Source organism: Dipodomys spectabilis, unplaced genomic scaffold, assembly GCF_019054845.1.
Source record: "Dipodomys spectabilis isolate Male_0828 unplaced genomic scaffold, ASM1905484v1 ptg000069l, whole genome shotgun sequence".
NCBI lineage: Eukaryota > Metazoa > Chordata > Mammalia > Rodentia > Heteromyidae > Dipodomys > Dipodomys spectabilis.
Window position 1 is genome coordinate 7348308 of NW_024870746.1, and position 22541 is coordinate 7370848.

At 42.9% G+C, this 22541-nt stretch overlaps 1 protein-coding gene, 2 non-coding genes and 1 pseudogene across 6 annotated transcripts in view; 2 read left to right on the top strand and 2 right to left on the bottom strand.

Moving 5' to 3' along the window:
• Positions 1-22541, top strand: part of Gatad2b (GATA zinc finger domain containing 2B) — an 86719-nt gene that overhangs the window by 36692 nt on the left and 27486 nt on the right. The window lies entirely within an intron of this gene.
• On the bottom strand, positions 7175-7243 carry Trnaa-ugc. Its single transcript has one exon. It is a non-coding gene; the product is annotated as a tRNA-Ala (tRNA).
• Positions 12576-12892, bottom strand: LOC122109252 (annotated as a pseudogene).
• LOC122109792 lies at positions 14757-14882 on the top strand. Its single transcript, XR_006147758.1, has one exon. It is a non-coding gene; the product is annotated as a U6atac minor spliceosomal RNA (small nuclear RNA).

Sequence of the window (22541 nt, forward strand, 5' to 3'; positions counted from 1 at the left end):
AGGCCTCATGCATGCAAGGCAAGCACTCTACCACTGAGCCTATTTTCCAGCCCCTATAACTCTTTATTTCTCACAGACTTTACTGCCCAGGTGAGTTTTGAATTGTTATCCTTATATCTTGACCTCCCAAATAGCTAGGATTACAGGTATGAGACACCAGTGCCTCGTATGTTTAACTTTTTGGCAGTACTAGGGTTTAAATTCAGGGTCTTATACTCACTAGACAAGCTCTTGACCATTTGAGCCATGTCCCCAGCCTTAACTTTGACTTTTATAAGAGAGTAATTTATAGATCTTAAAAACTTTAGCCAAGCCAGGCACTGGTGGCTCACGCCTGTAATTCTAGCTACCCAGGTGGCTAAGATCTGAGGATCATTAAAGCCTTCCTGGTCAAGAAAGTCTATGAGAGTCTTAACTCCAACTAACCACCAGAAAACTGAGTTCAAGCCCCATGACTGACAAAGAAAAAAACAAAATAAAACAGCCACATTTCAGTTAAAGTTGGCTTTTTTTTTTTTTTTTTTGGTCGCTCATGGGGCTTGAACTCTGCTCTGGGCACTGTTCCTCAGTTCTTCAACTCAAGGCCAGCACTCTATCTACCACTTGAGCCACAGTGCCACCTCCAGTTTCTAGTGGTTTATTGGACATAAAGAGTCACATGGACTTCCTTGCCCGGGCTGGCTTTGAACCATGCTCCTTAGATCTCAGCTAAGGATTACAAGTGTGAGCCAGCAGTGCTTGGCAAGTTGACCTTTTTTTGTGCCAGTACTGGGGCTTGAACTCAGAGCCTTGCACTCTCACTTGGCTTTTTTCTCTCAAAACTGGTGCTCTACCACTTGAGCATGGCTCTAGTTTAGGCTTTTTGATGGTTAACTGTAGATAAGAGTCTCTTGGAGTTATCTGTCTGGGCTGGCTTCAAACTTGGGTCCTCAGATCCTTGCCTTCTGGATAGCTAGGATTGTAGGATTGAGGCATTGACATCCTACAGTGCTGTTTTAGTTTTAAGTGTTTGTGGTGCTGGGGATTGAATCCAGAGCTTCATCTAGGTAACCACCAAGCTTTATCTCTAGCCCTGACACTGAGAAACTTTTCATATACTGATGGCCATTCTTTGGAGAAATATGGCAGATTATTTTTTATGTCTGTCTGAGGGCATAAAGTCAGGGCCTAAACATTGTCATTGAGCTTTTTTGCTCAGGCTAGCGCTCTACCCCTTGAGCCACAGGGTCATTTCCGGCTTTTTCTGTTTGGGTGGTGCTGAGGAATCAAACCCAGGGCCTTATGCATGGAGGTAAGCACTCTACCACTGAGCCCCTTCCCAGCCCCTTCAGTACCAAGTTTTTTTTTTTTTTTTTTGGGTCCGGTCATGGGGCCTGAACTCTGGGCCTGGGCGCTGTCCCTCAGCTCTTCAGCTCAAGGCTAGCACTCTACCACTTGAGCCACAGCACCACTTCCGGCTTTTTTCTTTTTGCTTATGTGGTGCTGAGGAATCGAACCCAGGGCCTCGGGCATGCAAGGCAAGCGCTCTACCACTGAGCCACCTTCCCAGCCCCAGTACCAAGTTTTGAACTTAAGGTCTTGTGTTTGTTCAGCTTGCTTTTTTGGCCAGCACTTTACTACTTGAACCATGTTTCCAGCCCAGCTTTTTTTTGCTTTTTTTTTGGTCGGTCCTATGGCTTGAACTCTGGGCTTAGGCGCTGTTCTTGTGCTCTTCAGCTCAAGGCAAGAACTCTACCACTTGAGCCACAGCGCCACTTCTGGTTTTCTAGTGGTTTATTGGAGAGAAGAGTCTCACAGACTTTCCTGCCCGGGCTGGCTTTGAACTGTGATCCTCAGATCTCAGCCTCCTGAGTAGCTAGGATTACAGATGTGAGCCACTGGCGCCCAGCCCAGCCCAGCTTTTTGCTTGTTCTTCTGGAGATAGACTCTCATAGACTTTTCTGCTCTGACTGGTGTAAAATTGTGATCCGCCAGATAAGATCTCAGCTTCCTGAGAGTAGGATTATGTGGAGTGGGTATAATAAGCCACTGGCATCCAGTTACCCATTTTAGTTTTAATTTCTTATTTTTTGTAGTGCTTATGATCTAACACAAGGAATCATGAATGCTTTACCATTGAGCTATATCCCCAGCCCTACCCATTTTTCATTGGGTTATTTGGCTTTATATTGTTACAGTTTTAGAATTCTTTCTATGTTCTAGATACAAGTTCCTTTCCTTGACATATGATGTCATCTTCTATGAAATTTCTCTTTATTTTTTCTTTTCTTCCTTCTTATCCTTCTATCCCTTCCCTCTTCTTCCTCCCTTAAATCTCTCTTCCTTTTGTCTTTTTTTTGGGGGGGGGTCCCAGTCGTGGGGCCTGAACTCTGGGCCTGGGCACTGTCCCTCAGCTCTTCAGCTCAAGGATAGCGCTCTACCACTTGAGTCATAGCACCACTTCCGGCTTTTTTATTTTCTGCTTATGTGGTGCTGAGGAATCAAACCCAGGGCCTCATGCATGCAAGGCAAGCGCTCTACCACTGAGCCACCTTCCCAGCCCTCCTTTTGTCTTTTTTTCTTCTATCTTCTTTCTCTCTTCTCTTATTCTTTCAGCCTGCCCACCTGTGCTGGTGATTGAACCTAGGACTTTATACATGCTAGGTGAACATTCTTATCTCCTAGCTACATTACTCAGTCCTTATGTTTCTAAAAATTAAAGGAAGTTAATGTTCTATTGTCCAGGAAATTTTTTATAAATTAATTTCTTTGAGTAAGTTGTAGATTTTTTTTCTGTCTTTTCTCTGTATTCTAGCCTTCATATTTGTGAAAGATTTTTGTTTTGGGTCCGGTCACAGAGCCTAAACTCTGGGCCTGGGTGCTGTCCCTGAGTTCTTCAGCTTAAGGCTAGTGCTCTACACTTGACTGACAGCGCCACTTCCAGTTTTCTATGGTTTATTGGAGATAAGAGTTTCACAGACTTTCCTGCCCTGACTGGCTTTGAACCACGATCCTCAGATCTCAGCCTCCTGAGTAGCTAGGATTACAGGCGTGAGCCACCAGTGCCAGGCTGGTTTGTTTCAATTTCTTCCCCACCACTTTCTTACCTGATGCCAGTATTTTTTTTTTTTTTTTTTGGGTCCAGTCATGGGGCCTGAACTCTGGGCCTGGGCGCTGTCCCTCAGCTCTTCAGCTCAAGGCTAGCACTCTACCACTTGAGCCACAGTGCCCCTTCTGGCTTTTTCCTTTTTGCTTATGTGGTGCTGAGGAATCGAACCCAGGGCTTCTGGCATGCAAGGCATGCGCTCTACCACTGAGCCACCTTCCCAGCCCTGATGCCAGTATTTTTAAAAATAACTTTATTGCCGTTTTAGAGCAGGGTTACATTTATATATATTAGGTGATATGTACATTTCTCTCCTTTTGCTTAGTATCATCATTTTCCCTCATTCCTTCTCTCTCATCTGTACCCATGAGTTGCTTGGTTCATTTCTACAATGTCCAGTTCTGCTGATAGGCCCCGCTACTGTACATTTTCACCCATTTCCCACTGATTATGTCCCTTCCCTCCACTTTCCCTTAGATGTGCACATGTATACACTGTATATAAGGTAAAGAATACAGAGTCATCTAAAAACAATAAGATAAATTAAGAAAAGGTCCTTTGTTTCCTTATCCTTGGAGTTTGTTTCAGTATGTATATTTTTTTATATACATATGAGGATGTACTTGGGTATTACAATTTGGTGCTTTCTCCTAAGACTATCCTCTCTTGGTCTCACTGTATGTGGTTGTCTAGAATCACATATACTTTGTCATATTCCATTGCATTTTAAATCTAACATCTGCATATCATGTGCCTTTTGTCTCTCTGATCTTGGCTTATCTTACTTAATATGATTTGTTCCATTTCCCTATGAATGCCATTATTTTATCCTTTCTAATGTCTGCATAGAACTCCATTACATATAGGTACCACATTTTTTGGATCCACTCATCTATTGTGGGTCATCTGGGTTGTTTCCATATCTTGGGTATTGCAATGAAGATGGATGTGCAGGTGTCCTTGTTGTATCCTGGTTCATGATGCTCAGGGTAGATGCTGAGGAGTGGTATGGCTGGGTCATAGGGAATGTCTGTGTTTAGTTTTTGTTTTGTTGTTGTCAGTTGTGGGGCTTGAACTCTGGGCCTGGGTGCTGTCCCTCAGCTCAAGTCTAGCACTCTACCACTTGAGCCACAGCACCACTTTTGGTGTTTTCTGTTTATGTAGTGCTGAGGAATCGAACCCAGGGCCTCATGCATGGAAGACAAGCACTCTCCCACTGAGCCACTTTCCCAGCCCTCTGTTTAGTTTTTTTTGAGGAACCTCCAGACTGCTTTCCAGAGTGATTATATTAGTTTACATTCCCACCAGCAGTGCAGTAGGTTTTTTTCCCTCCACATCCCCGCAAACATTTGTTCTTGTCTGAATTCTAGGATAAGGTGGTATATCCAGGTTGTTTTGATTTCCTTTTCCTTTATGGCCAGAAATGATGAACATTTCTTCACGTGTTTTGTTTTTTTTTTTTTTGCCATTTTGACCTCTTCCTCTGAGAAGTCTCTCTTTAACTCCCTTGCCCATTTAGTGATGGGTTTATTAGATTTGGGAAGGGTTTGTTTCTTGAGCTCTCTGTATATGTTGGATATTAGGCCTTTTTCTGATGTCAGATGCCAGTTTGGTTGCTACAAAACTGCATAAGACAGCAGGGCACCGGTGTCTCACGCCTGTAATCCTAGCTACTCAGGAGGCTGAGATCTTGAGGATCATGGTTCAAAGCCAGCCTGGGCAGGAAAGTCCTTGAGACTTTTAGCTCCAATTAACTACTGGAAGACTGGAAGTGGCTCTGTGGCTCAAGTGGTAGAGCACTAGCCTTAAACAGAAGAGCTGAGGGACAGTGCCCAGGCCCAGAGTTCAAGCCGCATAAAAACAAACAAACTGCAAAAGGGAACTAGAAGTGTAGTTTAAGCATTAGAGTGCTTGTCTAGCATTTGTGAGACTCTGAATTCAAATAACACACAGAAAATTAGGGAATCACTTTTTTTTTATGTCTAGCATTTGGATATGTCTGTAGATTTACATAGAATGTGTGCATTAAATGGTAAAAAATGAGGTAAGGAGGTACTGGAATATGGAAGAAAAAGTATCCTAGTTGTAGCAAGTAGAATAATATTGAAACAATTCTGTGGCTAGTCCTAGGCATTTAAAAAAAGTTCTTTTGAATGTGGTAAACACAAAAAAAGATCTAAGCTATTTTGTCCCCTGCCTGCCTCCTTTCCCATGTACTAGAGATCAAACCTAGGGCCTTGCACATGCTTGATGAAAACATCACTGAGGGCTACATCCCCAGCCCAGCCTCAACCATATGTGTCTGTGTGTGTGTGTGTGTCTCCGTGTGCACGTGTGTGTGTGTGTGTGTGTGTATGTGTGTGTCCGCGTGCGCACATGTATGCACGCACACACTCCAGTTCTAGGGCTTTGTGCTCATTCTCTGCTCTGTCTGTTCATGACTATTGATCTGCCACTTTAGCCACATCGTCAGTGTGGCATTTTTGTTGGCTTACTACATATGGAAGCTGGCAGCAGTTGATCAGACCTACTCAGGAGGCTGAGATCCAAAGGTGATTGTTTGAAATCAATGTGGGCAGGAAAGTCTTTGAGAATCTATCTCCAGTTAGCAAGCAAAAAAACAGAAGTAGAGCTGTAATTCAAGTAGTAAGATGCTAGCTTGAGCAAAAAAGCTAAGGGACAGTGCCCAGGCCCTAAGTTCAAGCCCCATCCAGTACCACCACCAAAAAAATAAAATAAAATTAGAGATGGAGTCTCTTAGATTTTTCTGCCCAGATTTGTTTGGATTTCTAGGTTTCAGCCACCTGAGTAGCTAGGATTACAGGTATAAGCCACTGGCATTTGGCTCCTAAACCATTTTTATTTAGAGTGTGCATGAAGGTAAAGATAATTAGTTGGCCGGGATTCGGTGGCTCACGCCTATAATCCTAGCTACTTAGGAGGCTGAGATCTGAGGATCACAGTTCAAAACCAATTCAACAGGAAAGTCCCCAGACTCTTATCTCCAGTTAACCACCAAAAAAACGGAAGTGACCCTGGTTCAAGTGGTAGAGCACTCGCCTTGAGCTGAAGAGCTGAGGGACAGTGCCCAGGCCTAAAGTTCAAGCCCTATGACCTACTCCCCCCCCCCCCCCCAAAAAAAAAAAAGATGCTTAGTTAGTAGAGTATGTCCATAACATGTACAAGCCTTAGATTCAATCCCTAGTACTACCAAGAAGCAGGTAGGGGATAAGGATGTAGCTTACTGGTAAAGCACCCAGTTTAGGGTTTTACCCCCAGCATCACTTAAAAAATAACCCAGGGGCTGAGAAGGTGGCTCAGTGATAGAGCGCTTGCCTTGCATGTTTGAGGCCCTGGGTTCAATTCCTCAGCACCACATAAGCAGAAAAAAAAAAAAAAAACGAAAGTGGCGCTGTTGCTCAAGTGGTAGCGTGCTAGCCTTGAGCTGAAGAGCTGAAGGACAGCACCCAGGCCCAGAGTTCAGGCCCCACGACTGGACCCAAAAAACAAACAAATAGCGAGGTGCCCATGGCTCATGCCTGTATTCCTAGCTAGCTATTCAGGAGGCTGAGCTCTGAGGATAGAATTTCAAGTTTGAAGCTAGTCCAGGCAAGAAAGATTAGATTCTTTTCTCTAATTAACCACCAAAAAGCCAGAAGTGGAGCTGTGGCTCAAGTGGAAGTATGTTAGCCTTGAGCAAAAAAAAACTTAGGGACAGTGTTCCAAGCCCTGAGTTCAAACCCTAGGACATATAAACAACAAAAACAACGTAATAAAACAGATTATGCCTTTAACTGTCTTTGCTTCTTTGCTGGTAAAACTTAACTGTGATTTGAGTTAGGTTTGGATTCATCTGTGTTGATGTTGATGGATAGTGTTAAATTAGATACACCTTGTGAAGATAGCCATCAGGATTTTTTTCTTTTTATTTATTTTTTATTTAAAAAAAATTTTTTTTTGGTGGGTCCGGTCGTGGGGCCTGAACTCTGGGCCTGGGCGCTGTCCCTCAGCTCTTTTAGCTCAAGGCTAGCGCTCTACTACTTGAGCCACAGTGCCACTTCGGCTTTTTTCTTTTTCTTTTTGCTTATGTGGTGCTGGGGAATCGAACCCAGGGCCTCATGCATGCAAGGCAAGCGCTCTACCACTGAGCCACCTCCCCAGCCCCGATTTTTTTCTTTTTTGTCAGTTGTGGGGCCTGAACTCTGGGCCTGGGCATTCTCTCTCAGCTCTTCAGCTCAAGGCTAGCATTGTACCACTTGAGCCACAGCACCACTTCCGGCTTTTGCCTGTGTGGTGCTTAGGAATCGAACCCAGGGCCTCATGCATGCAAGACAAGCACTCTACCACTGAACCACCTTTTCAGCCCAGGAAAACCTTTGATGAACAAATCTACTGTATTATAAGTACCTGTTCCATAACACTAGCAGTAAGGGATAAGGATAAAGAAAAGTAGCTTGAGTTGGACATAGTGGCTCAGACCTGTAATCCCAGCACTTTGGAGACTGGTAGGAGGATGAGTGTGAGACCAGCCTAGCCTATTGGCAAGACCTTGTCTCAAAAAAAAAAAAAGTAGCCTGATATATACTGTCCCCTTGTAATTTGAGGTATGTTTTGGTATTGATTGTGTGATGATTTCCTATTTTGGATGTTAGCTTTGGAAACTAAACAGTTAAAGCATCATGATTTGCGAGGAAACTAGGTCTCATGAATGAAGGCAAACTTTGGCACTAGGCCAGAATAATGCGGGGGGAGGTATGATCAGAGCAGGGAGACTGACTTTTGTGCCACAAATGACTTTTAAAAATTAAGAGATAATTTTATGTCCTGAGGTTATAAACCGGCTAGGACTGGTTTTCCTCCTGCCCCCGCTAAGCATCATGGGTAAAAGTAAGCATCCTCCTGTTTCTTTTGTTTAATATAACAGTACGCTATATGATTGGCAGGTCAGTGCCTGCTTGGATACTAGGTCTGTTCAGGTCTTTCAAAGAGGTTGGTATGTATGTGTCCAGTCTGGGCTACAGAAGGAGCTTTTCTTAGGATAGAAAAAGAGGAGGAACACCCTCCTAACCCTAAGGAAGGAGGGGGGAACTAGCAATCTAAGTCCATCTTGCTGCTTTTTTCTCTCCTTTTTGTGTTTTCTGTTTCTCCTTTTCTCTGGCTTTTCTGACAACTAGCGGAGAGAGCCAAAAAATGTATAAGTACTTTTTAAAATACCTCTTCCTTAAAAAAAATCTAAAAGTAGAAATTCGATTACTCTGAGTTCTTCAGTTCAGTATATGAGTCTGAGGTTTCTAACGGAATTGAAGTAATAAACACTTTGTTTTTAAAAATCTGTTAGGGAATGATTCTCATACAAAGCTGCTTTTGGTTTAGATCCTCTTCCCCTATGCTTTAGCCATTTGCTGTAATGGTAAGGGATCTCTGGTTTATAGTCTTCTAGTTGAAGCTGTGAACAGTGTTATATTAAGGTTCTTTCTCCCCTTTCTTAAAATTTCTTTTGTCTGTAGCAATGATGATTCTAGTTCTTCCGTACCCTTATTACACACACACACACACACACACACCCTCCATGTCAGCGCCAACACTGCTCTGTGAATGGAGTCAACCAGCTGACTGAGTGCTGGCATCATGCCAGGGGCTGCAAAGCAATGAGAATGTGCGCGTGCTCGTGTGTCTAAGTGTATACAGAACACAAAGAGAAAGGCCTGCAGTGGAGGAAATCACAGGCTATTATATAAGGAAGTCTCATCTCTGCTAGACAAGGAATGGAGGGCTTAGAGCAATTAAAAAAATATTTACACACACACATTTTTCCTTGCAACCTTAAAAAACCTACCACTACAACAAAACAGGTATTTGTGTTGTAACAAGTGAGGGAGCTTTTGAGCTCAAATAGTAATGACCATGTTCCTATTAGAAGTAGTAACTGAGAAGTGAAGCAGTTTATTATGGATCTCCTTTTTCTGCACCTATTCAGAGGTGTTTGTACTTGAAAAGGGTAACTAGACGAGAAATGCCTCCTGGATTTAACATCTGCAATTTGTTAAGATACTTCTGGAAGGTGGGTAGGAACAAGCCAAACTATTTCTGTTTTAATCATTCAGAATTGCTATAAGTTCCAGGATGGGTGAGTGAGAAGAAGTGCTTTAAGGAAAAGCAAAATGCCGGGTGATAAAGCATTTAGTATCTATTAGCTGCTCCTTTGACTTCTCTCCTTTTTCCTGTATAGTTTTCTTGTTGCTCTGTTTTGTATGATATTGTAAAAATGCTGTATTCTTTCCCTACCATCTGCTGCAGAGTTAGAATTGTATAACAGGAAAATCAAGTACATGTGGAAGGAAAAATTAAAAATTGTTTTAAGCATCTAAACACTTCAAGAATTCCAATTTGATGGTTCAGTTGGAATGAAAGTAGCTTTCATTTGCTATTGAAAGCTCTATATTGTTAGAAATCAATGATCAGTTTACTACCATCTTAAGTCTCTTTATATGCTTCCTAGGTGTGGTGTATGTAGGAAGTAGCTTTTGTTAGGTGGAAATGAGGAAGTAGGTATAAGAGTGTATAAAGAGGAGCTGGGAAGGTGGCTCAGTGGTGGAGCGCTTGTCTTGCATGCCTGAGGCCCTGGGTTCGATTCCTCAGCACCACATGAGCAAAAAGAAAGCCGGAAGTGGCACTGTGACTCAAGTGGTAGAGCGCTAGCCTTGAGCTGAAGAGCTGAGGGACAGCGCCCAGGCCCAGAGTTCAGGCCCCACGACCGGATCCAAAAAAAAAAAAAAAAGTATATAAAGAGAATATACAGTTAGTTTTATGTGCATTTACTTTGGCCCCTCTCTTGACCATTTGGGATAATGGCTCTGATGGACAAGGATTGCCTAGGGAGTTTTAAGTGGGAGAAAACTTTTGTACTAGTTTGAATCCTATAATAAGGGTTTGTCAGGTTGCAGTCCAGAGGAAGTTCCTTAATTCAATTGGAAACTTACATTTCTTTCTTTTTTTTTTTTGTTGATCGTGGGGCCTGAACTGTGGGCCTGGGTGCTGTCCGTCAGCTCTTCAGCCGTAGACTAGCAGTCTACCACTTGAGCCTCAGCCCCACCTCCAGCTTTTTCTGCTTATGTGGTGCTGAGGAATCTAACTGAGGGCCTCATGCATGCAAGGCAAGCACTCTACCACTGAGCCAACTTCCTAGCCCCTTATGTTTCTTTTTGTTAAAGATTATAGAATTTATTTGCTGCTTTATTGACAGGGTCTCAATAAGCAGTCCAGGCTAATCTCAAAGGTACATGCCTAAAAATCCCATCATTAAGGAGGCTGAGGCAGGAGGATCTCAAGTTCAAGGCCAGTTTGGGCTACATAGTGAGACCCTGTCTCAAAAAATTAAGAGGGGGGCTGGGAAGGTGGCTCAGTGGTAGAGCACTTGCCTTGCATGCTCGAGGCCCTGGGTTCGATTCCTCAGCACCACATAAGCAAAAAGAAAAAAGCCGGAAGTGGCGCTGTGGCTCCAGTGGTAGAGCGCTAGCCTTGAGCTGAAGAGCTGAGGGACAGTGCCCAGGCCCAGAGTTCAGGCCCCACAACCAGACCCAAAAAAAAAAATTAAGAGGAACACAAACTGATTAAAGGAAGGTATACTTAGGGGAGAAATCCAAAGGCATAATTCCTCAGAACAACTTTGTCAGAACAAATACTAGGAAATAAAAACATGGTTTTTTTTGGGGGGGGGGGAGGTAAGAGGTAAGAGTACCGGAATGGAGGAAGAAGAGGTGAGCAAATGCAGTCATTGTATTCAGTGTATACTGTGTTAAAAATCAACTGTGGCCAGATACTAGTTGATTACCTATGATCCTAGTTATTCAGAAAGCTGAGAGCTTAGAATCCCCATTCAAAGCAAGCCCAGGCAGGAAAAACCATTGAGATGCTTTATCTCTAATTAACTATCAGAAAATCAGAAGTGGAGCTGTCACTTAAAGAAGTAGAGCACTAGTCTTGAGTAGAAAAGTTCAGAGATGGTGCTTAGACCCTGAGTTCAAGCCCCCGTGACTGACCAAAATATAAGAACTATGTAACTTCTGGATGCAGACAGTGAGGGAAAATGGGGAAGAGTGAAGAAAGGGGTGATGTACAAGAAAAATTACACTTATAATCTTACTCGTGGAATTATAGCTACTTAATAATAACTTTTTTTAAAAAATGCAAAACACTTAAGAAAAAAATTGCAGCTTTGCAGATTTTTGCTGGTGTCTTGTGATTCTTCTATCTCCACTTCCCTAGCATGGGTTGTAGGTGTGCAGCACTACACTTGGTTTGAGTATCCTTTTTTTTTTATTTGGTCAGCAAGTGCCTTACCACTTGAGCCACAGTGCCACTTCCAGTTTTCTGGTGGTCAGTTGGAGATAAGAGTCTCACAGACTTTCCTGCTGGGCTGCCTTTGAACTGTGATCCTCAGTTCTCAGCCTCCTGAGTAGCTAGGAGTACAGGCGTGAGCCACCAGCACCCAGCTAAGTTAACTTTTTGTGTGTGCAGGTTCTGTGGCCTAAACTCAGGGTATGGATGCTGTCCCTAAGGTTTTTTGCTCATGTACTACTTGAGCCACAGCTCCACTTTGAGCTTTTTGGTGGTCAATTTGGATAGAGTCTCATGGACTTTACTGCCCAGGTTGGCTTTGAACCAGTATTTTCAGATCTCAGCCTCTTGAGTAGCTAGTATTACAGGTGTGATCCACCAGCATCCAGCTTTAGAGGTTATACTTTTAGAAGCAGAATGGCTTCCTGATAAGTTTAACTTTTTTTCTTTGAATGGGTTTGTTGGGAAGGTTGAACAGCCCAAATTTATCTTTTTGAGTCAGTATTATCCCTTATAGTATTGTGATAGTAGAGTAAAAGTTAACTTTATTTAATCTTCACCCTTAGTACATAGCTTTCCCCCTCCAAAAAACAGATTTATTTATTGTATATAGAAAATTCTATAGATATACTGACCTGAAGCCAGTTGTTCACCTCTTGCCTAACCAATCAAACTAGATCACTTGCTATTACATAAATACTCATTTTGGTTTGTTCTGTCATATCCATTTCTTCCTGCTGAAAACCCCTTGTTCCTCACTACATCCATTATCTTGGACACAAACATGCTTCAAAACATGATCCTTTCTTAGCCAGGTGCCTGTGGTTTATGCCTATACTTCTAGCTTCTTAGGAGGCCAAGATCTGAGGATTGTAGTCTGAAGCCAGCTTGAGCAGGAAAGTCCATGAAATTCTTATTTCCAATTAACTGCCCCCAAGAAGCCAGAAGTGGAGCTGTGATTCAAGTGGTAGAGCACTGGCCTTGAACATGAAAAATTCTTACATTTTGAGAGGTTAGTTTAAAAGCAACTCATATAAATACAAAAGTGCCCAATGTACATCAAGTAAATGATCCAACCATTGGAACGTCAATAGTTTTACAAGTATAATTTATTAGTTTTACAAGTTTTAATTAGCATTGGTAAGTTGAATTCCTATGACAGGCTTCTAGAAAAGTGACATGAGATGTCAAGAGCCATCCTGTGCACTACCACTGTTATGCCATCATGTTTCTGGATCATAATGTTCCCATTATCTGATTCTAGACATACTAGAACATTCTAGGAATATCAGTGGGGTCAGAGGTTAGCTTGGCTGCTTGCTGAACAAGAACAGATAGCACTCCAGCATGTTCATCTGACAGAGTACCCTGGCAGCCCAGATTAAGTCCTTGTGAATCTGTGCACAAGACTCCAACAATGAACGGATTCTTCTTTGTGTCCTCCAGATGCTGCTCCAAAGTGGCTTCCATCCCACCAGTGGCCCACCTCAGCCTGAGACCCCATGGCACTCCCAGCACATAGCTTTTTAATATTTTGTGTGTTAAAATAAGAGCTCTTCTATTTTTTTGAAGTACAATGGTTGTCTAAAGGAAAATTACTTGTACAGTATTTGTCAAACTACCGGCTTTATAGAATACTATTGTATGTATGTATGTATCTTTTGTGGGTTATTTTTTTGTTGTTTTGTTTTTAGCAGTTCTAGAGCTTGAACTCGGGGCCTGGGCACTGTCCCTGAGCTTTTTTTGCTCATGGATAGCATTCTATCCCTTGAGCCACAGTGCCTTTTCTGGCCTTTTCTGTTAAAGTGGTACTGAGGAATCAAAGCCAGGGCTTCATGTATGCCAGGCAAGCACTCTACCACTAAGCCACATTCCCAGCCCCCGCCCCCCTCCCTTTTTTGGGGCAGTTGTGATGCTTGAACTTTGGACTAGGGCACTGTCCCTGAGCTCTTCAGCTCAAGGGGAGTGCTCTACCACTTGAGCCGAGGCACCACTTCTGGTTTTGTAATAGTTAATTGGAGATAAGAGTCTCAGGGACTTTTCTGCCAGGGCTGGCTTTGAACCATTATCCTTAGATCTCAGCCTCCTGAATAGCTAGAATTACAGGCAGGAGCCACAGGCACCAAGCTCCCCCGCCCCTTTTTTTTACATTTTATGTATTTCCTGACAAAATAACACTGAGAAGCGCACAATAGTTCTGCAATATTTTGCAAAGAATGCACAAGCTAATCATGAGGAACTTTTAAATAGACCCAGATTAAGGAGCAGAAGGACAGGCAATAGTCTTCAAACCTGTTCAGGTGCTAAAGACTAAGAAACTATCATGGATTAAAGGAGACCAAGGAAACAAGACAGCTCAGTGAACTGTGAGATGATAAATTACAATTTGGACCTGCAAGAAATACTAGAAAACTGGTGAGATTTGAATAAGACATATTGATTAGTTAACCGTAAGGTATCTACACTATTTGTAATTTCAAAAATTACACTCTTAGGCATAGTAGCATGACCATCGCTTCCCAGCTCCTCAGGTGGCTGAAGCAGTAGGTTTCTTTTGTTGTTGTTGTTGTTGTTGCTTTGCCAATCCTAGGGCTTGAACTCAGGTCCTGGGTACTGTCTCTGAGCCTCTATGTGCCTCAAGACTAGCTAGCACTTGAGCCACAGCGCCACTTCCGGCTTTTTCTGCTTATGTGGTACTGAGGAATAGAATCTAGGGCTTCATGCAGGCTAGGCAAGCACTATACTACTAAGCACATGCCCAGCCCAGCAGTAGGGTTTCTTGAGCCCAGGAGTTTGAGAGAGCCTAGATATCACAACAGCCTTCTTCTAAGGGGGAAAAGGTGTACTATGGTTACATGTTAACATAAATGGGAATGGGATAAAACCTGTTTTGCGTTCTAAGTGAAAAATTATTGTGTTTTGTGTATCTGTCTGTGTGTGCATGTTGAACTTGGGTTCTGTTGAGTAGTGGTTTCAGTGGGAGGAGTGAGGGCTAATAAAGAGAGTGAGGATGAATATGGTCCAGCTAGTTTATTTACAAGTCTGAAATAGAACAATGAAAGCTGTTGAAATTGTTTTAATAAGGGAAGAGTATAATAAGGGAGAGTGATAGGGTGAGCCAGCCGAGGCTGGCTTTAAACCACTACCCTCAGATCTCAGCCTTTTGAGTAGTTAGGATTACAGATGTGAACCACTGACAAAAGTTTTTTGTTTGGTTGATTTTGGGTTTTTTTAGTGAATTCATTAACTATAAATGTGTTTTCCCTTTTAAACTACATATGTACGTATGTACCTGAGACCAGATTTTTTTCATGTACTTCAAAACAACATATAGGTGTTGTATGGAAGAAGAGAAGGTTAGCACTCCCCTTGAGGAGGGTGGAAGAGGCCCTTAGGGCTGACAACACGCATACAATTAAGGCATGGGCACCTACTTCATGGCATCTAACCATTGTTTTGGGCTGGGAAGGTGGCTCAGTAGTAGAGTGTTTGCCTCGCATGCATGAGGCCCTGGGTTCGATTCCTCAGCACCACATAAACAGAAAAGGCAGAAAGTAGGTGCTGTGGGTCAAGTGATAGGGTGCTAGCCTTGAGCTGAAGAGCTCAGGGGCAGTGCTCAGGCCCAGAGTTCAAGCCCCATGACTGACAAAACAACAACAAAAAACATATAGCAGTACAATGAATGAAGAAGTAGCTATAAGAATCTAAACATTGGGCCAGGCACTGGTGGCTCACGCCTGTAATCCTAGCTATTCAGGAGGCTGAGATCTGAGGATCGCAGTTCAAAGCCAGCCCGGGCAAGAAAGTCCGTGAAACTCTTTTTTTTGGGGGCGGGGGGGAGGGTCTCTGGTTGTGGGGCCTGAATTCTGGGCCTGGGCACTGTCCCTCAGCTCTTCAGCTCAAGGCTAGCACTCTACCACTTGAGCCACCGTGCCACTTTCAGCTTTTTTCTTTTTGCTTATGTGGTGCTGAGGAATCGAACCCAGGGCCTCATGCATGCAAGGCAAGCGCTCTACAGACACTGAGCCACCTTCCCAGCCCCCATGAAACTCTTATTTCCAATAACCACCAGAAAAATGGAAGTGGCACTGTAGCTCAAGTGGTACAGCACTAGCCTTGAGCTGAAGAGCTGAGGGACAGCGCTCAGGCCCAGAGTTCAAGCCCCAAGACCGACAAAAAAAAAAAAAAGAATCTAGACATTGGATTTGTAAAAATGGAAAATAATTCCACTATTCTCGCTAAATTGTTATTTGGAGAAAATAATTAAATACTGAAAGTAGATTTGTTATTTTAAAATGTTTTTTAAGAACCAAGCACCAGTAGCTCAAGCCTATAATCATAGCTGCTCACGAGGCTGAGATCTGAGGATTGTAATTTGAAGCTATCCAGGGCAACAAAGTCTATGAGACTCTTACTTCCAATTAACTACCAGAAAGTCAGAAGTGGACCTGTGGCTCAAGAATAAAGTGCTGCTGGGCGCTGGTGGCTCACACCTGTAATCCTAGCTACTCAGGAGCTGAGATCTGAGGATCATGGTTTAAGCCAGCCTGGGCAGGAAAGTCTGGGAGATTCTTATCTCCAATTAACTGGAAATGACACTATGGCTCAAGTGGTAGAGCCCTTCCTTGAGCTGAAGAGCTCAGTGCCCAGGCCCAGAGTTCAAGCCCCATGACCAACAACAACAACAAAAAGTAGTATAGGTCTGGGAAGGTGGCTCAGTGGTAGAGCGCTTGCCTTGCATGCATGAGGCCCTGGGTTCGATTCCTCAGCACCACATAAAGCAAAAAGAAAAAAAGCCAGAAGTGGCGCTGTGGCTCAAGTGGTAGAGCACTAACCTTGAGCTGAAGAGCTCAAGGACAGCGCCCAGGCCCAGAGTTCAGACTCCACGACCGGACCAAAAAAAAAAAAAAAAAAATAGTAGTATAATATTACTACACCCCTGTCAGACTAAAAAAAAGAAAAAAAGCTAGTTCCAAGTATTGATGAGGATGTAAAGAAGTTAGATTTCTCACATACTGATTCTGAGACTATATGATACTATAGCTACTCTGAGAAACAGATTGACAGTTTATTATAAAAGAGCATTCATTTACCATGTGACTTAGTCACACTGTTGAGTCTTTGCCTCAGATGAATGAAAACTTAAGCCCCTATAAAAACTTGTGCAGGAATGTTCATAGAAGCTTTACTTGTAGTAGCAAAATATTAGAAACAACTCATTAAACTGTGGTACAGCCATACTATGGAATACTGCTATGCAATAAAAAGGAACGAGCTACTGGCACATGTAATAATTTGGGTGAATTGCAAGGAAAATACCTTAAGTTAAAAAGTCAGTCCCAGGTCTGGGAAGGTGGCTCAGTGGTAGAGCGCTTGACTTGCATGCCTGAGGCCCTAGGTTCGATTCCTCAGCACCACATAAGCAAAAAAAGAAAAAAAGCCGGAAGTGGTGCTGTGGCTCAAGTGGTAGAGCGCTAGCCTTGAGCTGAAGAGCTGAGGGATAGCCCCCAGGCTCAGAGTTCAGGCCCCAAGACCGGACCCAGGCATGGCGGTGTATGCATGTAATTCTAGCATATGGAGGCTGAGACTGGGGGAGAATTGCCAGTGAAGACTTTTTTTTAAATATATGGATCTCACTATTTTTTCCAGTCTGATACCAAATTTGTGAGATCAAGTGACCCTCCTATCTTAGCCTCCTAAGTCACTAGGGCTGTAAGTATGCATCACTATTCTCTATATGATAATTTTGAAAAACTAGAAACTCAGAGATGGAAACAAACTTATTGGTCACCAGACATTGGAGACTGGCAGGAATTTGATGGTAGAATGGGGGTTATGGTTCTGAAAAGGTAACACAAAGGATCCTTGAGCGTTGAGTGTTGGAACTGATCTCAGAGCTTTGTGTTTGTTAGGCAGGCATTCTGCTGTTAGAAACAAGCCCCCCAGATCTTTTTACTTGAGGGTTTTTTTTTTTTTGGGCCCGGTCGTGGGTCCTGAACTCTGGGCCTGGGCGCTGTTCCTCAGCTCTTCAGCTCAAGGCTAGCGCTCTACCACTTGAGCCACCGTGCCACTTCCGGCTTTTTTTCTTTTTGCTTATGTGGTTCTGGGGAATTTAACCCAGGGCCTCAGGCATGCAAGGCAAGCGCTCTACCACTGAGCCACCTTCCCAGCCCCTACTTGAGGTTTTTGTTTTGTTTTGGTCATTGATGGAGCTTGAACTCTAGGCACTGTCCCTGAGCTCTTTTGCTCAAGGCTAGCACTCTACCACTTTGAACCACAGCCCACTTCTGGTTTTCCTATCTAGACTGGCTTTGAACCTCAATCTTCAGATCTCTGGAGTAGTTTAGGATTACAAGCTTGAGAGATACCAGCTGCCCAGCACACTTTAGTCATTTTTTTTAATAGGATCTTACGTTTATTCCTGGGCTAGTCTAGATCTTGATCTTCCTACTTATGCTTTCTACCTATCTGGGATAATAGGCATACTTCCTAGCACCTGTTGTTTTGTTTTGTTTGGTCTGTTGTGAATATGAGTCTCACTGATTTTCCTGCTGGGTTTGAATCCCAATCCTCATATCTCAGCCTCCTGAATAGCTAAGATTATAGGTGTGAGTCATTGATGCCCAGCTATTTTGTTTTGTTTTATTGATTCAGGTTGGAGTGTCATGAACTTTATGTCTGAGCTGGCCTGGAAATTCAGTTTTCCTAATCTCAGACTGCTGAGTAGTTAGGATTACAGGTTTGAGCCACCATACTCAGTAAAGTGTTGGGTTGTTCTGTATCTGTATCTGTGGTAGTGTATACATTACCCTACCAATGTGATAAAATTGTTTTTGTTTTTGTTTTTTTAAATTAATTTAGGACTGGGAAGGTGGCTCATGCATGAGGCCCTGGGTTTGATTCCTCAGCACCACATAAACAGAAAAAGCCAGAAGTGGTGCTGTTGCTCAAGTGGTAGATGGCTCCACTTGATCTGAAGAGCTAAGGGACAGCACTCAGGCCCAAAGTTCAAGCCCCACAACTAACCAAAAAAAAAAAATAATAATTTATTGTTATTATAGAGGTGATATACAGAGGGATTACAGTTACATGAATCAGATAATGAGTACATTTCCTTTTGTACCCTGTCTTCTGTTTCCTCGTTCTCTCCCAATGTCATCATGTCTCTACCCACAAGTTGTATAGTTTACTTTCATCAATGTCTAGTGAGCTCCATTGCTGCACTTTTTTCACTGTTTTTTTCTGTGTGCTCCCGCTCAACTTTCCAAAGATATATATGTGAATATACCATAAAATAAGGTAAAGAAAACAGAATCATCAAAAACTGAAAACAAAAATTTTTTTATTTCCATATCTTGGAGTTTGTTTGGATATGTCTATTATTTTATATAAATATGAATTGGCATGTAGGCCTTGTGCTTTTGTGTTTTTCTTCTAAGATAACCTCTTTTGGTCTCACTGGGTATGAGTATCTAGAATCCTGTATAAGTTATTATATCCCAGTGCATTTTAGATCTATTTTCCTCATGTCAGAGAGAACATGTGCCCGTTTTGTCTTTCTGATCTTGCCTTACCTTACTTAACATTATTTGTTTTAGTTCCATCCATTTCCCTGCAAATGACATTGTTTTTTCTAATGGCTATGTAAAATTCCATTGTGTAGGCTAGGAATGTGGCTTAGTGGTAGCCTAGCTTGCCTAGCATGCATGAAGCCCCGGGTTTAATTCGTCAGTACCACATTCACAGAAAAGGCCAGAAGTGGCACTGTGGCTCAAGTGGTAGAGTACCAGCCTTGAGCAAAAGAAGCTCAGAGACATTGCCCAGACCCTGAATTCAAACCCCAGGACTGGTCAAAAAAAAAAAAAAAAGCATTGTGTTATAGGTACCACATATTTTGGATCTGTTCATCCAGCATGGGGCATCTGGGCTGTTGTGAATAGTGTGGCAGTGCAGGTGCTCTTAACATGCCCTGCCTCATGATGTTCAGGGTAGATGCCCAGGAGTGGTGGGGCTGGGCTGTAGGGAAGGTCTTTATTTAGTTTTTTGAGGAGCCTCCAGACTGCTGTCCAGAGTGGTTGTACTAGTTTATATTCCCACCAGCAGTGCAGTAGGGTTCCTTTATCCCCACATCCCTGCCAGCATTTGTTGTTCAAATTCACAATGTTAGCCAATCTTCCTGGAGTGAGATGGAATCTCAGAGTTGTTTTGATTTACATTTCCTTTTGACCAGGGATGATAAGCATTTACTCATGTGTTTCTTTACCATTCTTAACTTTTCCCCCTGAGAAGTCTTTCCTTAGTTCCCTAGCCCATTCAGTGATTGGTTTATTAGGTTTGAGAGGGATTAGTTTCTTGAGCTCTTTGTATATATTGGATATTAGGCCTTTGTCTGATATATTGATGGTAAAGATCTTTTTCCAGTTTGTTGGCTTTCTTTCTAGTTTAGCTGTGCAGAAACTTTTTTTTTTTTTTATGTTGTCCCACTTGTCAAGCCTCTCTCTTATCTGTTGTGCCTTTGGGGCTCTACTCAACAAGTTCCTACTTATACCTATAAGCTCTAATGTTTCTCCTACTCTCTTGTAGTTTCAAAGTTTCATGTCTGACATTGAGGCCTTTGATCCACTTTGACTAATGTGATAGAATTGTATACAACTAAATACAGGGCAGAAGGTATGGCTCAAGTGGTAGAGATCTTGCCTAACAAGTGTGAATTCCTGAGTTCAAACCTCAGTCTTGACTAAAAAAGAAAAGAAAATTAAGTGCAGATGATTATAAGTAAAACATTGTATCAGTGTTGATACTTGAGTTATAATAGTAGTTTTGCTTATTTTTTGTGCCCATATTAGGGCTTGAACTAAGGGCCTGAGTGTAGTCCTTTGGCTTTTTTGATCAAGGCTGGCTCTTAACAATTTAAGCCACAACTCCGCTTTCAGCTTTTTTTGGGGGCGGGGGGGGGGGGGCTCCGGTCGTGGGGCCTGAACTCTTGGCCTGGGCGCTGTCCCTCAGCTCTTCAGCTCAAGGCTAGCGCTCTACAACTTGAGCCACAGCACCACTTCTGGCTTTTTTTTTTCTTTTTGCTTATGTGGTGCTGAGGAATTGAACCCAGGGCCTCATGCATGCAAGGCAAGCGCTCTACCACTGAGCCACCTTCCCAGCCCCCGCTTTCAGCTTTTTGATGATTAATTGGAGACGGACATTCCTTCCCCGGGCTAGCTTCGAACTGCAATCCTCAGATCTCATTCTTCTAAGTAGCTAAGATTACAGATGCGAGCCACCAGTACCTGGTGTGATAACAGTTTTGAAAGATGTTATGGTTGGAAGAAAACAAAGAATACTCTCAAGGCTGACTGTGTTGTTAAATGGCTGTAATCCCAGTACTAGGGAGGAAGAAGCAGCTTATATGACGTTTAGGGATTGGTGATGTAGCTCAGTAGTCTAACAAAGATGTACAGAGTTCTGCATCCCATCCCCAGCACCCAGAAAACCATCTGTTAATTGTTGCCACAAAAAATTGAAGTTAAGGACTGGGAAAGCGTCTCAGTGGTAGAGTGCTTGCCTTGCATGCATGAGGTCCTGGGTTCAATTCCTCAGCACTACATAAGCAGAAAAAGCTGGAATTGGTGCTTTGGCTCAAATAAATGGTAGAATGCTAACCTTAGTTGAAGAGCTAAGGGACAGTGACCAGGCCCAGAGTTCAGGCCCCATGACCAGCAAAAAAAGAAAAAAGAAAATTGAAGTTAAATTTCATCAGTAATATTTCAGGTTGCCAGTTCCCCTGGTCCTTAATTCAGAGCTGAAGGACTCTTCCTTTAGAATCATTGAACCATTTTCAGATGTTATTCTTGGCAGTGGCTGAATCTCTTGCAGCCTCAACACATTTCTGTAGTTCCCACCTCCTTGGGAGTTCAGTGATAGACACCATTCAGATACTTATTGGAACACCAAGATGATCTAAGGTTTGTCAGAAACCAGGAATTTCTTTTGTAGTTTAGAGCCTAGGAATAGTAACACCCCAAACTGAGACAATAATGTCCTAGACATTATTATCAACTGCTATCCCAGAATATGAACATTAGTAGGAAGATGGGATTCCCTTGTCAGCCACAGGTTTAAACTGTCCTGTTGAGATGAGGGCAGTTTAGAATAGTGACCAGAAAACTCAGTTGTCTTATTAACCTCCCTTCTATTTCATAGTCCAGGATATGTGTGTGTGTGTGTTTGCACACGCACACGTGTGCACATTCCTTTTAATTTTAAGAATAATAGCAGCTGGGTGCTAGTGGTTTACACCTGTCCTAGCTACTCAAGAGGCTGAGATCTGAGGATAGAAGTTCTAAGCCAGCCCAGGCAGGCAAGTCTGGGAGACTCTGATCTGCAATTAACTCTCAAAAACATTATAAATAGAACTGTGACTCAAGTGGTAGAGCACTAACCTTGAGCAAAAGAGCTCAGGGACAACACCCAGGCCCTGAGTTCAAGCTCCAGGATTGGCAAACATGTACAAAACAACATAAAATATTCATTTAGCAAAACTTTGTGGAAAGGAAAAATTTTGTCTGTGTGCTGGTCCTGGGGCTTGAACACAGGACCTAGGTGTTGTCCCTTAGCTTTTTTACTCCAGGCTAGTGCTCTACCACTTAAACAACACTGCCACTTGCAGCTTTTTAGTGTTTGATTGGAGATGAGAGTCTCATGGATTTTCCTGCCTCATTTGGCTTCAAACCACGCTCCTTAGATCCTCAGCCTCCTTAGTTGCTAGGATTATAGGAGATATGAGCTACCAGTGTCTAACTTGCAGAAGATTTTTTTTTTTTTTGCCAGTCCTGGAGCTTGAACTCAAGGCCCATGCTCTTGTCCCTGAGCCTCTCTGCACTCAAGGTTAGCTCTTCACCACTTAAGCCACAGTGCCACTTCTAGCTTTTTCTCAGTGGTTTATAGGAGTTAAGAGTCTCATGGACTTTCCTGCCCAGGCTGGTTTCAAACCATGATCCTCAGATCTTAGCCTCCTGAGTAGGGTTACAGGTGTGAGCCACTGGTGCCTGAATAGGAGAGGATTTTTTTTGGGGGAGGGGGGGGTGGGGATCAGACATGGGGCTTGAACTCTGGGCCTGGGCTCTTT